Source organism: Sus scrofa, chromosome 11, assembly GCF_000003025.6.
Source record: "Sus scrofa isolate TJ Tabasco breed Duroc chromosome 11, Sscrofa11.1, whole genome shotgun sequence".
Taxonomy (NCBI): domain Eukaryota; kingdom Metazoa; phylum Chordata; class Mammalia; order Artiodactyla; family Suidae; genus Sus; species Sus scrofa.
The window spans coordinates 5,912,492-5,926,872 of record NC_010453.5 but is presented as its reverse complement, the minus strand read 5'-3'; positions in this window follow the sequence as shown (position 1 = coordinate 5,926,872).

Genomic DNA, 14,381 nt, shown 5'->3' with positions numbered 1-14,381 from the left:
CTGCAGCTTGATTTTTTTTTAAATGTTAAAGAAAAATATTTGTAAACCCTAGGGATCTGCAAGAATATTTTTCTCTGCGAGGGGGTCTGTACATGACTCAGGTTTAAGAAACTCTGTTCTAAGTGTGAGATAGTTTTCCCCTATATGGAGCCCGAAACCGCCTGCCTGTGAGTTGCACACACTTACCCTGGGTCTGCCCTCTGAAATCGAATCCCTTTCTACACAACAGCTGTCCAAGTATTTAAATGTAACAATCGCCCCATTTAAAGCTTTTCTCTTTTATATTTTAAGAGGCAGAAACAGATTAATATAGACTGGATATACGTCTAATCCCTGGAGGGCAGGTTAGAACTACTCCGCTCCCCTTCCGCTGCTTGTATGGAAGCTGAGGTTAAGATTGGCTTTTCCGGAGTTCCTGTTGTGGCACAGCAGAAACGAATCCGACTGGGAACCATGAGGTTGTGGGTTTGATCCCTGGCCTTGCTCAGTGGGTTAAGGATCTGGCGTTTCCCTGAGCTGTGGTGTAGGTCGCAGACATGGCTCGGATCTGGCGTTGCTGTGGCTCTGGTGTAGGCCGGCGGCTACAGCTCTGATTCAACCCCTAGCCTGGGAACCTCCATGTGCTGTGGGTACAGCCCTAGAAGGACAAAAGACATTTTTTTGGGGGGGGGTGCTGCACTCTCAGCATGTGGAGGTTCTCAGGCTAGGGGTCCAATCGGAGCTGTAGCTGCCGGCCTACACCGCAGCCACAGCAATGCAGGATCCCAGCCGCATCTGCGACCTACACCACATCTCACGGCAACGCTGGATCCTTAACCCAGTGAGTGAGGCCAGGGATCAAACCCGCAACCTCACGGTTCCTAGTTGGATTCGTGTCCGCTGCGCCATGATGGGACCTCCGACAAAAGACCAGAAAAAAAGACTGGCTCTTCTCATTTACCAGCCTGCTCACCAGTGAAGACAAGGCCAGCCTGGCCCAATTTGTTCTTGGTGAATTCATGACGACTCGTAGGGCTTTTTCTTGGCCTTCTTTTCTGAGTGCTCTCGACCGTGTCCAGGGTGAATTAAGCGGAAGGGTTTTGTTTCTGTAACACAACCTTCTCCATCTGAACACTGAGACCGTGCTTTCCTGCAATCAGTGTTCTGGCCGCTCTCCTCTGAGGATGGTTCTTCAGGCAGCACCTCACGTCTTTTTTTTCCCAGGACTGTTGTTTTGTTACCTGGACCTCGAATGAAGGGTGAACGGTGCTTGCTGGAGCCTGACCTCACTGACAACAGACAGGAGTTATGCCTGGGGTCTGTGATGCTCCACCTGAAGTCGAGAGTCAGGGTCACGGCAGGGGGACCCAAAGGCCCTGTGGGATTGGGAGAGGTTAGCCGGTTGCTAAGACAGAAAAGGAGGACTCTGTGACAGGAGCCCGTCCTTCTCCCACGAAAGATCCTGTGTGTCTTAAGCCTGCAAGTGCGAGTCAAGAGAAAGACCAAAGAAAAGTAGAGGCCATGACCTAGAGAGAGCTGAGAGCGGGTTGGGACGAGGTTTGAGGAAGAGTTTCTCCAGGCAGGGCATTGAGGAAACAGCACCCGCAATGTGGGTGCCCCGTGTGTGTGCGCGGCGGGGCGGGGGAGGTGTATGGGGTGGTTGTGGGGGGGATACGGGGGTGCAGGGTGTGTGTGTGTGTACATACATGTGTATGGGCACAAGTGAGACAGACATTGGAACTGGGGGCAAGGCAGTTTTGCAAGTGATCTAATCTATGCAGCCTAACCTTAAAAGGCTGGGGAATTCCTACCTGCTACCTTTCAGTAATGTGATGTTGACTCATGTTTATAATTCATCGTGAGGCTCTTAAGAGCAAGTACAGGAGTTCCCCTCGTGGCTCCCTAGTGGAAATGAATCCGACTAGGAACCGTGAGGTTGCAGGTTCAATCCCTGGCCTCGCTCCGTGGGTTAAGGATCCGGCGTTGCCGTGAGCTGTGGTGTAGGTCAAAGACACGGCTCAGATCCAGCGTGGCTGTGGCTGTGGCATAGGCTGGCGGCAAGAGCTCCAATTAGACCCCTAGCCTGGGAAGCTCCATATGGCACAGTGTGGCCCTAAAAAAAGAGAGAGAGAGAAAGTACAAATGTTGATCCCTCAAAGCCAGGAGGTAACTCCTGTGGGAGTGGTCAGTGTTGAGGAGGGTGGGGCCGGAGAGCCAGCATCCCTGCAGGGCAGCCTTTGCTAATTCAGGCGTGTGCTTGGGTGGACTGCTGATTGCATAAGGGCAAGCCTGGGTCCTCTGCACAGGCCAGGGGAGCATTAGCCTTGGAGACAGACAAGCCGGGCGACGGACAAGCCGGGCGACGGTCTTTCATACACCTACTAGCCATGTGACTTCAGGACACTTACTTAGCTTCCCTGTTTCTGTTGCACAGTTTCCTCCATGGTAAAATAGTTTGCTTCGCCCCTAGGGTTGTTGTGAGAATTTAAACGAGTTAAAATACATAAGGTACTTAAAGGGTGGCACCTGGAAAATGTCGTGTCATGTACAAAGTATTACTTTAACTAGGTCTTTCCCAACTTCAGAGGGAGCTGGGATGGGAGTTCCCTGGCGACTTTGTAGTTAAGGACTCAGCATTGTCACTGCTGTGGCACAGGTTTGACCCCTGACCTGGAAACTTCCACATGCTATGGGTGCAGGCAAAATAAATAAAAAAAATAAATAAGGGGGGAGCTGAGAAAATGAGTGTGTGGCCACGGAGAAAAGAATTCCTGCAAGTGACTCAAACCAGTTACCACTATCCCCCGGGGTTGTGTCAGGACGGATTTCCCAGAGAACAGGGACTCTCCACCTGCATCTACAGAAAATCAGAGTCGTGTTAGCAGGGAGGGAGGGGGAGGGTGGCACTGGCTGCAGGAGAAGCTGCAGACTCTGCTGCACACCTTGCTCTCCAGGTGAAGCACGGAGATGCCTGAGGCTGCCCCCAGATGGCCCATCTACCGCGTGGCCAGCCACGGCCATATCTAGGTCCCTTGTTTCAGTGTTCCTGTTGGGTACCAAACAACCTGATAGCTTTCTGCTTCCTACGTAGCATGGCCCAGATCCGGAGTGCTGATACACCAAATTTATAGACCTCCGACATTCTGACAAGCGCAGGACAGCTGTCACACGAACCCATGCCAGCAGTTAAAGGGTCATTCTAAATGACCGTGCATCCGACTCAGAGCTCCTGGTGCTGGGCTACTTGGCTATGAGTCTCATGGTTGTCTCTGTCGGCGGTGCTCTGCTTGGCTTCTTTGACTAGAGAACTTGCATAAGAACACGCATTTCCATTGCGTGCAAACAGCACCGGCTATTCGGGCTTGAACCGAAGTGAGTGAGCTCTTTGTCGCCAGCGCACTTGTTCCATTTTGAAGTGATGATGTAGATTTCCAATGTCAGAAGGACGGATGATGATTCCATTATGAAATGTGATACAGAAATTAACCTCGCAAGGGTAAAGCCTGTGTGGCAATGAGGAAGTATAGGCAGGTGTCGTAATTAGTGTTAAGTGAACAAAGCATCGAGCAGACATTCTGGGTCCACCCATGTCACTTAGGGCTCTTTCCAGCCAAGTTCCAGCTGCCAGACTGAGCATCCCTGACCCGAGGCGGAGGGGGGGGCCCTCTTTCTTGAGCACCCCCTGGTTGCGGAACCCACACATGAGCTACCTTCTCCCCCCCAGCAGTCCTCAAACAGTGGCGGTTGGGAGTCCATGTCTAAGGACCCCAGTTCTCCAGTGCCCCCTTGAGCTGCATGTTTTGCACCATGTCCCCAAACATCCTCGGGGGTTAAGCTCCTGTCATGTGATAACCATGCTCTGTTGGCAGCGTCCCCTTCCCCCTGTTGACTCCCCACGGCCCCAGGGGTGTTGGCTGCTCTTCTCGAAGACTCTGTCTCCGTGTGGGTACCCTGTCGCAGAGCCTGCTTTGGGGAGCATCCGCTACGACATAGGTAGGGATGGGGGATTGTAGACACGTCCCCAATGGCCCCTCTCGGTGATGGGTATACACACAGGCCAAGACAAAAAGGAAAAACACAACCACAGCAGGAGTTGGGGTCAGGGTGTTGAGAAGAGGTTAGATTTTTTTCCCTTCTATTTTCTAAACCTTCAGTGAAGTTGTTGCGTGAGTCTAAACGTTTTTTGTTTTATATTTTTGAGTCTCCATAAACACTTCGGTCTGCCTCAAATCCATATGCACAGAAAGGCTGGAAGCAGAAGTGGGAAATAGCTGGTGAGGAAATAGCTGGCCTGCAGAACAGTATGTTGTAAGGAGGGCAAGGCTGAGAGCGTGGGGGCAGTGAAGTTTCTGGAGCCAGAACCTGACCTGCGTCTGGTCCACATCGAACACCTACACAAACTCAGGGTGTACAGCGCCCAAAGTACAGCAATGTCTATTTTTTCAAAGAGCAAACTGCCTAAGTGCAAACACATATTGCATTCATTCGGGTTTTTTCTAAATTCCAAATAACTTAGCATTTTCTTTGGAAAATTCCTTCACAAATAAGTAAAATCGTTTGTGTGCAAATACTGATCTACAGTTTATATGATTGGAGCTTCTTTGATTTTACGGAGCTGTTTTTCCTTGTAAAACCTATTTTTAACCAGAAGAGGCGAGCTTGGTTATCTTGCATCCGGAACATGATAGTAGGCTGTAGGAATGAACATGTTACTTGACTTTTCCATCATTTTCTTCTTTAAAACTTTTGATTTTAAAAAATACACATGGGTGCGTGCCATGGATTCTATTGTAAAGGACATTTAGACCCCAAGTCAAGAGCTGAAGAGATCGTGGGTGTAAAAGCAAATTATTTGGACGTGTAATCTCTGCGATAAACATTGTACCCAACAACCATCAGTTTTTGAAGTGGGGAGTGGAAAGCTACCACATCCAAGCGGGTAGGTGATTTTATTTGAAAGGCTAATTAACTCAACGTACAAGTTTTTCTTCTCCCAAAGACAAAGCGAGGGTGGGGTAACTGTCTACCAGTAAAATGAGGAAGGAAAAAGTTCTCTTTACCTCTTGTTACCTTTTTCTCATGGGAGGGCTGATGCAGGCTGTTGGATACAGTGGTGAAAGGCCCATGCTTTTGGAGTTCCCTTGTGGCACAGCACGTTAAGGATCTGGCATCCTTGCAGCAGCTCAGGTCACTGCTGCCGCATGGGTTTGATCCCTGGCCCAGGACCTTCCACATGCCACAGGAGCAGCCAAAAACAAACAAACAAAACCCCACATGCTTCAGAGCTAGAGAGATGATCTAGGTTCAAATTCTGTTTCAGCCACTTACTGGCTGGGAGATCTTGGGCAAGTTACTTTTTTCTCCGTGCTGCTCTTCCTTCCCCTGAAAATAACATCATGCCCAAGAGAAACAGCCCTTCCTAAAAACAAAGAATGGAAAGCAGCAGAACTGCCCAGGAGCAGAAGCATCTATGGGAAAATGACGCAGCAGAGAAACTGAAAATTATGCAGCAGAGAAACTGAATGAACCGCAGCTGCTTGTGCAAGTGCGGACGGCCCCGAGGAGTGAGATGCCTGGTGAACAAGCGTGCCACCCTTTTTCATCACGTCCAAATCAAACTGAAAGAGCAATAAAGCATCTGGGCACACGAGAGAGAAGCAAAGAATGCACAGTTCTGGGTCATGGTTGTGTGTGGGGAGAGCAAGAGAGGGGGTTGGGCAGCAGGTTCACGGACAAGGTGGTTTTGTTATTGAAGATATGAATAAATGACTAAACGATGAACAAGAGAGGGCCATGCCTGGGACAGCAGTGTGTTCTGAACCAGTTAACCCAATTACACGTTACTCCGTGCTGGGCTAGTACATCTGATCTTGCAAAAAAAAAGAAAAGAGAAAAAAAAGAGAGAGAAAGAGACAAAGTAGAACCTACTTTATAGAGCTGTGACAAGAATTAAATGAGAAAATGCATGTCACATGCTTAACATGCTGCCTAGAAAATAGTACGTTTTTAATAGATGGTATCTCAAATTGCTATTTTGCAAAACCATAGTTTTTAGACTCTTACAGACTTAGAAATGTCTCATAGACTTGGAATGTATCAATTTCAACCCCACAAGATGAATTCTAAGACTGTTCCTGTTGTCAGTTCAGCTCTGCATCTATTCCAGATGAAGAGAACAGATCCTCGAATCCAGCCATTCGTTTTTGAGGGCCTGCCACGTGCCAGGTGTTGCGCCGGGTCCTGTGGCAGATCTGGTGTTTGCCGCTGCGGGGTACAGGGTGGCGAACGAGTCAACAAATAATTGCACGGTCACCGAGGTGACTGGGGCCAGAGGAGAGGAACGCGGTGCCACCTGGCCCTGCTGACCCACGGAGAAGCAGCACAGGCTGGCCCCAGCCGTGAGAGGTCCGCAGCCCAGCTGCACCTCCCTGGGTGAGTGCCAGGCTCAGGGTTGTGAGTGAGCGCCTTAGCCTGAGTCAAGCCTTGAGAAGCGTGCCCCGCACACAAGGAGCATCATGGCAGTGTTATAAATAAAACGCAGCAAGTGTACGGACCGAAGGATTCAGCTGCCCACTTCCATTTTTATCCACCGCACGCAAAGACCTCTTATGCGGGAAAGGGGGGTTTTCTTTCCACCCCGGCCACTGGAACAACTCCCATCGGCTGGGTGGCTTAGAAACAGCAGAAATTTCTCCCGATTCTGGAGGCCGAGAAATCCATGATCAAGGCACCAGCAGACTCAGGGTTCGGTGAGAGCCCACTTCCTGGTTCTTGGCACCTCCTTGCTGTGTGCTCACGGGGCGGGAGAGCAAGGCCTTTCTCTGGGGTCTCTTATGAGGACAGAATGCATCCTCCTGCCCTGGCCCCACCTCCTAATACCAGCATCACCTTGGAGATTAGGTTTCTGCATATGAATTTGGGGGTGGGAGGGTCCACCACACCTTTGTCCTCTGGTGCTTAGTCACGTGGTCATGTTAGTACTCTCACCTCTGGCTCTCCCTGCTCAAAATAACCTCAGGGACCTTAGATGTTCTTTAACATTCAATGCCAGGAAACGGTGCTGGCTGAGCTGTGAAAATGTCACATCACCTGGGGGTTTGTAAGCAGAGAGTAGGACAGGCTTCCAACTCGGCTCACGCCTGAGTCCACAGTCCCACCAAGCATGCGTCTGTTTCTCGCTCCCTGGGCCCGACCACCAGGGATTCACGCGTGGCTGTTTATCTGGACATAAGCCTGTGTGGTCACCCCAGACCCCAAGGCCCCAAGGGCTTGATCACCCCCACATCGCTCGCCCATCCCACCCCGAAAGCCAGCAAGAAACAATTTGATAGGATAAACTGGGTTTACCCACGTGAAAACTGTCGCCTTACAATAAAAGAACAGCAGTACCCTGGATATAAATGACAGGTGTGATTAACATAATAAGCTTCTTCTGTGCAGTGAAATCGAAGGAGACATTTAGGTATAATCACTGAGACACTTTTCATTCAACAAGTGCTTCTTAAACATCATGCGTACTTATCTAGACAGTTTATACAGAGGTGTCGGCTTTCGCTTATCACTGGAAATAAATGTACTCATGATAAACTTACAAGGTTACTCATAACAAGCTTTTAAATACGTTTCTCTGTTTCTGTGCTACGCATAGTTGATTCTGGGGCGGGGATGAGGCGTCGCATGAGAAGGTGACTCCTCAGTCATCACGGAGCGGTGGTGGTCCGTGCCTCCAAATTCAATGCTAAGATACTCCATTCTCAGCTTGGGGTGGGGGTGGCATTCGGACAGGACTTTATGCAAAAAAGTTAGGAACCCGTAAGATTCTTCTCCGTAACTGTGAAAAGGTGTTTGGTCCTGATGAAAATGGGTATAAGTTCTTGGACAATTCCAATTAAATTCCCTCCCGAAAAAGGTAAGGCGTGCATTCTCTGAGGAAGGACTGAGGTCTAACCCTCTAGCCTCAGGGAGGCCCTGCCAGGGCCCCGCCCCTAAGCACCTGGAGGGATGGGGGCTCCCCGTGGCTCCCCTCTGACCCTGAGTCACCGAGACCCAGGGGCCTGGCAAGGATGGGGGGTGCCTCTCCCTGCTCACTCCCCAAGCCCCGCTCTGCCCCATCTAGGTTTTGACGTTAAGGAAGCTTGTTCCTGCTCCCCGCATCCCCCCTCAATGTCATGGTCTCGGTGTACACGCGGGCATGATGATGTGGGAATTTCTGAGTCCTTCATTTAAACCCGTGCTGTCGTAGAAACTCAGTTTACCTGCCCTTGTTACTCTCAGTGTGGTGCCTCCTGCCTTCGGAGGAGAACAGGGCCAGGCAGGCAGTGACAGTGATGGAAGCCTGGCCTGGGAGGTGAGGGACAGGCACTGGTGTTGGGTCCCCACCAGCCAGCTTCGGGTCCTGGGTCATTGTCACTGAAGGGTCACCCCCAAAGCTCCTGCCCTCCCAGAGGGCCTACGTCCCAAGTTTCTGCAGGCTGTTGCTGGGCCCATCGTTTGCACAGAGGACAGGAATTCCACTGCGTGGCCGAAGCCAGTGCGGCGCGCCAGCCCTGCTTCCTCCCGGTGCTGGGAGCCTGGCTCTTGCCCATTCGAGTCGCTTGGTCATGTCCAGTTTAACGCTGTTGCTTTGGGGTCACCCCTCGGTCAGCTCCGGTCCTCCAATTTCTCTCCTTCCCTTTCCTTCTGTCAGGATTAGTTCTGGATTAAGGGAGGCTTATTTAATGTTTTGTTATGTCTGTGATGGGCGGGGGACTAGAGCAGGTTGTGTCTGTTCCAGGGTTGTCTTTGGCCTCCAATGAGCTGGGACCCACCCCTGGGTCCAGAGTGTTGTCCTTAGTCCCTGCTGAGCCCCTGCCCCCACGGTGATGTCCCGCGTGTGGCCTCCCTTTCCTTTGGCCCTTCCATGCACCCCAAGCTGGGGACGGGTGTGGCTGGGAAGCTGGGGGGTCTCCTTAGGCACCATGCCCTATCAGAGAGCCCAGGGAGCCCTCACCCATGCCTGGGGCTGGCCCTGAGCAAAGGCCGCCCCCCCAGACTCAGGGACTGCCACCCGGGCTTGTCCTTGGTTTGTTTGGTTCGTTTGTTTTTTGGCCACGCCCACGCAGGAGGACGTTCCCAGAACAGGGAGCTAATCTGCGCAGCAGCAGCAGCAGCGGGGACAGCGCCGCATCTTCATCGCTAGGCCTCCAAGGAGCGCCAGTCGGGGCTGGTTTTGGTGGAAGACGTTGCCCCCTTCTCCAAAGCTTCTCGGCATCTGGCCCCTCCCCCCACTTCCTCCGATTCTTCTCCTTCCGCCCCTGACCCCAATGAACTCATCTCAGCCAGAAAAACAGCTCTGGTGGTACCTTCAGCGTCCTCTCTCCCCCTCCCCATCCCCCGACCCAGTTTCTTTAGGGTGTAATCTGTTTATGCTATAATTCATGCCCGGCTGGGTGAGGGACCTGTGAGCCGGGAATGTGATGAGCAGGCCCGGTTCGTGCTCCAAGGAACTTGGTGAAAAGAACGATAAAACCACATCGAGTTTATTCTGATATAAAGGCACAGGTTAATTGCATCAAAACCTGAGGAAGGTCAGAAATGACAAGTGAGACAGTGTGATGAAATGCACCAGGGACGGGGAGGGAGAAGCAGAGAGTGGGGGCTTTTGGCAGTGGACAAGAGAGGCCGCCCAGGACCCGGGAGGCATGGGTGAGTGTCCACGACTTGGAGGTGAATGTGAGGTGGGGCCGGGAAAGACTTTTTTTGTTTTTGTCTTTTTAAGATATGGAGGTTTAACCCTGGAGGTTCCCAGGCCAGGGGCCGCATCGGAGCTATAGCTGCCAGCCTACACCACAGCCCTGCCAGATCCGAGCCTCGTCTTCGACCTGCACCACAGGTCACAGCAACGCCGGATTCTTAACCCTCTGAGCGAGGCCAGGGATCAAACCTGCATCCTCGTGGATACTCGTCAGATTTGTTTCTGCTGAGCCACAACAGGAACTCCCGGGAAAGACTCTTGAGCAGAACAGTGCTGACCAAGGAGGATGTGGGTGAGCAGCTGGGGGAAAGAACTGAGCAGGGTAGCGTTGAGATGGATTTGATGAGATGATTCTAGAGGGCCCAAGAGAGCAGAATCCTGGCCCAGCAGGAGAAATGGGTACAGGTCAGACGGTTCAGGACCAGTCCTTGGAGCCGGGGAGGAGTGGGTGGGAGGGTGCTGGGGGCCCATAGGAAGAACCCTGTTGCAGGTGCAAAGCCATCTGGTCCCGGTCAAGGGATTTGGATGGGATTCCGGGGAAGGGAAAGACACAGACTATAGAGGAGGAAGCTGCCGTGCTTGGCACCCACAGTGGGTGACGAAAACCAGAGAGGCGGCAGAGATTACCGAAGCCTCAGACTTGCAGAAGCAACAGGACACTGGCACAACCCATGAGGACAGAGAAGTTGGGCAAGAGGGAAGGCTGGGTGAGGAAGGGTGGGGAGTTTGAGGTCTCGGGGCTATTTATATTCAGCTGGAGACCTTGGTACGTGACTGATAGGAGAGGCCAGGGCGTGTGCTGACGGGGACGGGGGCAGCGGTGGGGGGGGGCGTGAACCAGAGGATGGGGAGGTGGGCTCTGTGTGATGAGAAAGACAGGTGCCCCCTAGAAGGCTGTAGGTCAGTGGGGGGCCTGTCAGCCCTCTGCCACTCCACCCCTGAGCTCAGAGCGCCAGGAACAGAGCCAGGGCACCACCATCTCGCTTCTCTTGCATTCAATGTACGTGAACTTGACAATCCCCCCTTAAAGCACTGACAAGGTGACGTGGTGCAGGCACAAAGGAGCATAAATAGGATAGTTTCGGAGCCTCGCAAACTTGGATTCAAATCCTAGATCTGTAAGAAAATATGCCAGTACAATGGAATATTACCAAAGGAATGAGAGTCAGACACTTGCTGCAGTATGGATGGTTCTTGAGGATGTTATGCTCAGTGAAACAAGCCAGTCACACAAAAAGTAGTAGGTATGATTCCACTTATAGGCGGTATGCAGAGTAGTCCAGCTCACAGAAACAGAAAGTAGCCTAGTGGTTGCCAGAGGCTGCAGGGAGGGGAGAAGAGGATTTGTTCAGTGGGTATAGAAGTTCAGTTTTGCAAGATGAAAAAATGCCAGAAATCTTTTGCACGTTATGTGAATAGAGGTAGCGCTACTGGTGTATAACTTAACATAGTTAAGATGGTCAATTTTACATGTTTTCACCAACCATCCCCAATTTTTTTAAGTCCTAGATCTGATCTCCCAGGGACTGTGTGAACTTGACTCTGTATAAGCCAACTAATTGTCTCAGTTTCCTCATCTGTAAGATGTGCATATAATACCTGCCTCATAAAGATATTCTGAGAACTTGATGGGCGTGTGTATGTGAGACTCCTAATACATCACCCAGCACCGAAAAGGTGTTCCCGCGATAATGAAATTCAATGCATTGAATTTAGTTCCCGACTATCAAAACCTAGATGGGAGTTCCCATTGTGGCTCAGCAGGTGAAGGACCCGATGTTGTCTCCGTGAGGATGCAGGTTTGATCCCTGGCCTCGCTCCATGGGTTAAGGATCCAGGGCTGCGTGAGCTGTGGTGTAGGTGGAAGACGCGGCTGGGATCCCGTGTGCTGCTGTGGCTGTGGCGTAGGACGGCAGCTGTAGCTCCGATTTGGCTCCTAGCCCAGGAACCTCCGTATGCCGGGGGTGCAGCCATTACAGAGGAAGGAAGGAAGGAGGGAACACCTGGATGGTTTTCTTTTAAGGACCTGGATTCTTTGGGTCTCTAGCACCCAAAGACGTTCAGCCCCACGATGCTGAGGGTGAAATGGTGAACAGGAAGCCCCCCAGCGGTTCCTCCCTAAAACCTCATGAGGGACCACCCACGAAGGGTCCCAGCACACCTGCGCTGCCTCAGAAGATGGTCCCAGGTAAAGAGGTCACTCTTGCCACCCAAAGAAGCTGAGTATTGTCTCGTCGGACGCAAATGGGCAGAAGCCAAATGCAACTGACCAGCACCATGGGTCTGCAGACTTTCTGGGAGGAAACCCTTTGCAAAGCCGGAGTCAGGAGTCACGGGCAGAGAGCAGACCTCCTCAGAGACACTATTACGGACTGTTTAGTGCGTGAAGTGACATTTGAACCAATCCCATGGAGAGTCATAACGCTGCCGGAGGTTTGTGCCAAGGACCTACGTGGAATATGCTCAGGAAAATCGCCGGAACTTGAAAACCCAAAATGTAGAAGACTTCAGACCAGACCAGAACATTCTCTTAGCCAACCCTGGCTAAGAGTTTTTCTCAATCTTTAGGGAGGAGAATGTGGGAGGTTAAGCCAGAACTCCTTCGTATATCCTTCTGCACCATGTGTGGCATAAAATTATAAGTTAGCTGGGAGTAGCTGGATTGGCCTTATGTCCTCACGTGGGTTCAGGCATTCTCGATACTTCCTTTTGTTCGCTCTCTTCCTCGAGTCCTGGGTCACAGACAGCCGCCAGCTCTTATTATAGCCAGATACCCAGGGTGGACCCCTTCTAACTCTTGCAGTTAGAGTCCTGGTGCCCGGAGTTTCCAGGTAAGCAGCAACCCTCACACAGTGTTGTCTGGGTGTGCGGCCTGTAGTAATAGCGCACCACGCCCTGAAAGACAATATGCCAGAATATTAAACTATCCTTCTACGGGCACCATGTCACGTAGGACGCGAACGGCGCGGCACAAGCCGGTCCCTCTGAAGATGTCAGGCTCCAGAGGGGCTCAGTCCGACCGAGTCCCTGCCTTCCTATTGCTCTCAGCTTTCTCAGGCTGGTTTCTATATTTTGTCCTCAGGTCTGTCCCCGCCTGGAGTGACAGCATGGTGGAGGGGACGGATGGAGGGGCTCTGGCCTCGGGCGGAAGGGAGGGCACATCCCACGGCTGTCTCCTTGAATGGCTGCCTCCTCATCCTGTGACTTAACTTTTCTGGGTCTGGGCTGCCGGCCTGGTCCATAGGAGCTGCTCCCAGCTGTGAGCGGCTGCCCTTCGCCCCGCCCTGTGTCACCCACCCTCGTGTCACCCACCGTCTCGTTTCCCCCATGCTGATCCTTAATTCATTCTCTCATTCTTTCTAATCCCAGAACCGGCTCCAAGGCCTTGAGCTCTTACTCTGGTAAACACTCTTACCCCTAGACACTCCCATTCCCTCACACGCTGACTCACCATAAACAACCTCTGAGAGTCCCGAAACGTCCAGCTCTGCTGCCTTTTTTTTTTTTTTTTTTTCTTTTTTTCTTTTTAGGGCCACCGCCATGGCATATGGAAGTTCCCAGGCTAGGGGTGGAATCAGAGCTACAACTGCCGGCCTTCGCCCCACCCACAGCAATGCTGAATCCAAGCCGCATCTGTGATGTACACCAAGCTCACGGCAATGCCAGATCCTTCATCCACGGAGCTCGGCCAGGGATTGAACCTGCGTCCTCAGGGGTACGAGTCCAGTGTGTAATCCACTGAGCCACCAAGGGAACTCCCATCTCCGCTGCCTTCACACACCCCCGCCCCTCGCCCGTTATTCACCCCCCCTTTTGGCCACACCCACAGCATGCAGAAGTTCCCGGGCCAGGGGTCAAGCCTGCCCCACAGCAGCGACTCAAGCCCCCGCAGTGACGGCGCGGGATCCTTAATCACAGGGTCACCAGCGAATGGCTCTTCCTCCCTCTTTAGCAGAAGTGCGACTGGGCCCTTCGTTTCGGGGCTGTCCCCAGGGCCTCCCAGGGATGCGGCCGCTGGCCCAGATCTCCGTGTTCTCTCATCTGGCTCCTGGGGGGCCCCAGACCTTTCCCAACCCACTTCCCAGGCTTTGTTTCGTGTTCCCACCCTCTGTGTGTGAGAAGGACAGCACGTGTGCTTTCTCTGCTAAATGCCAGGGCCGCTTCTCAACCCAGACCCCGCCGCCCATTTGTCGCCGGCGGCCCAGCAGGACGGGCCGGCCCCTACGTGCGCTCCGGCCCGCCCCTCCTTCCGCCTCAGCATCCTGCTCGGAACTTTCTCCCGAGGAGATGCTGTCCATTAACTCGGACTGAACCCCGGTCTCACGGCTACGTGTCCAAATGAAAGGGCCGTCGAGTCCGCGAGGATCTCCCCGCTTCCTGCCAGGAAGAGGTCAGTCTCTTCTTCGCCTTGGACCCGGAGTCGCCTTCCTCCGGGAAGTGGGCGTTGCCGATTTTACACCGTGGCCGAGGGACCAGTTCAGTCCTGGAGTTTTTACTGGGGACGCTGACTGGGGGGTTTCGACACGTGGTCAGAGGCAGGCTGTCTGCCCTCCGCCCTGCGCCCGTAACTACGTCTGGTTCACGTGCGCACCGTTCATGCCGTTTGTGGAGCGCGTGTCTCTGATGTGCGGTCTCCTCTCACCGATGCCGCTGAGGACAAAGCCGTCTG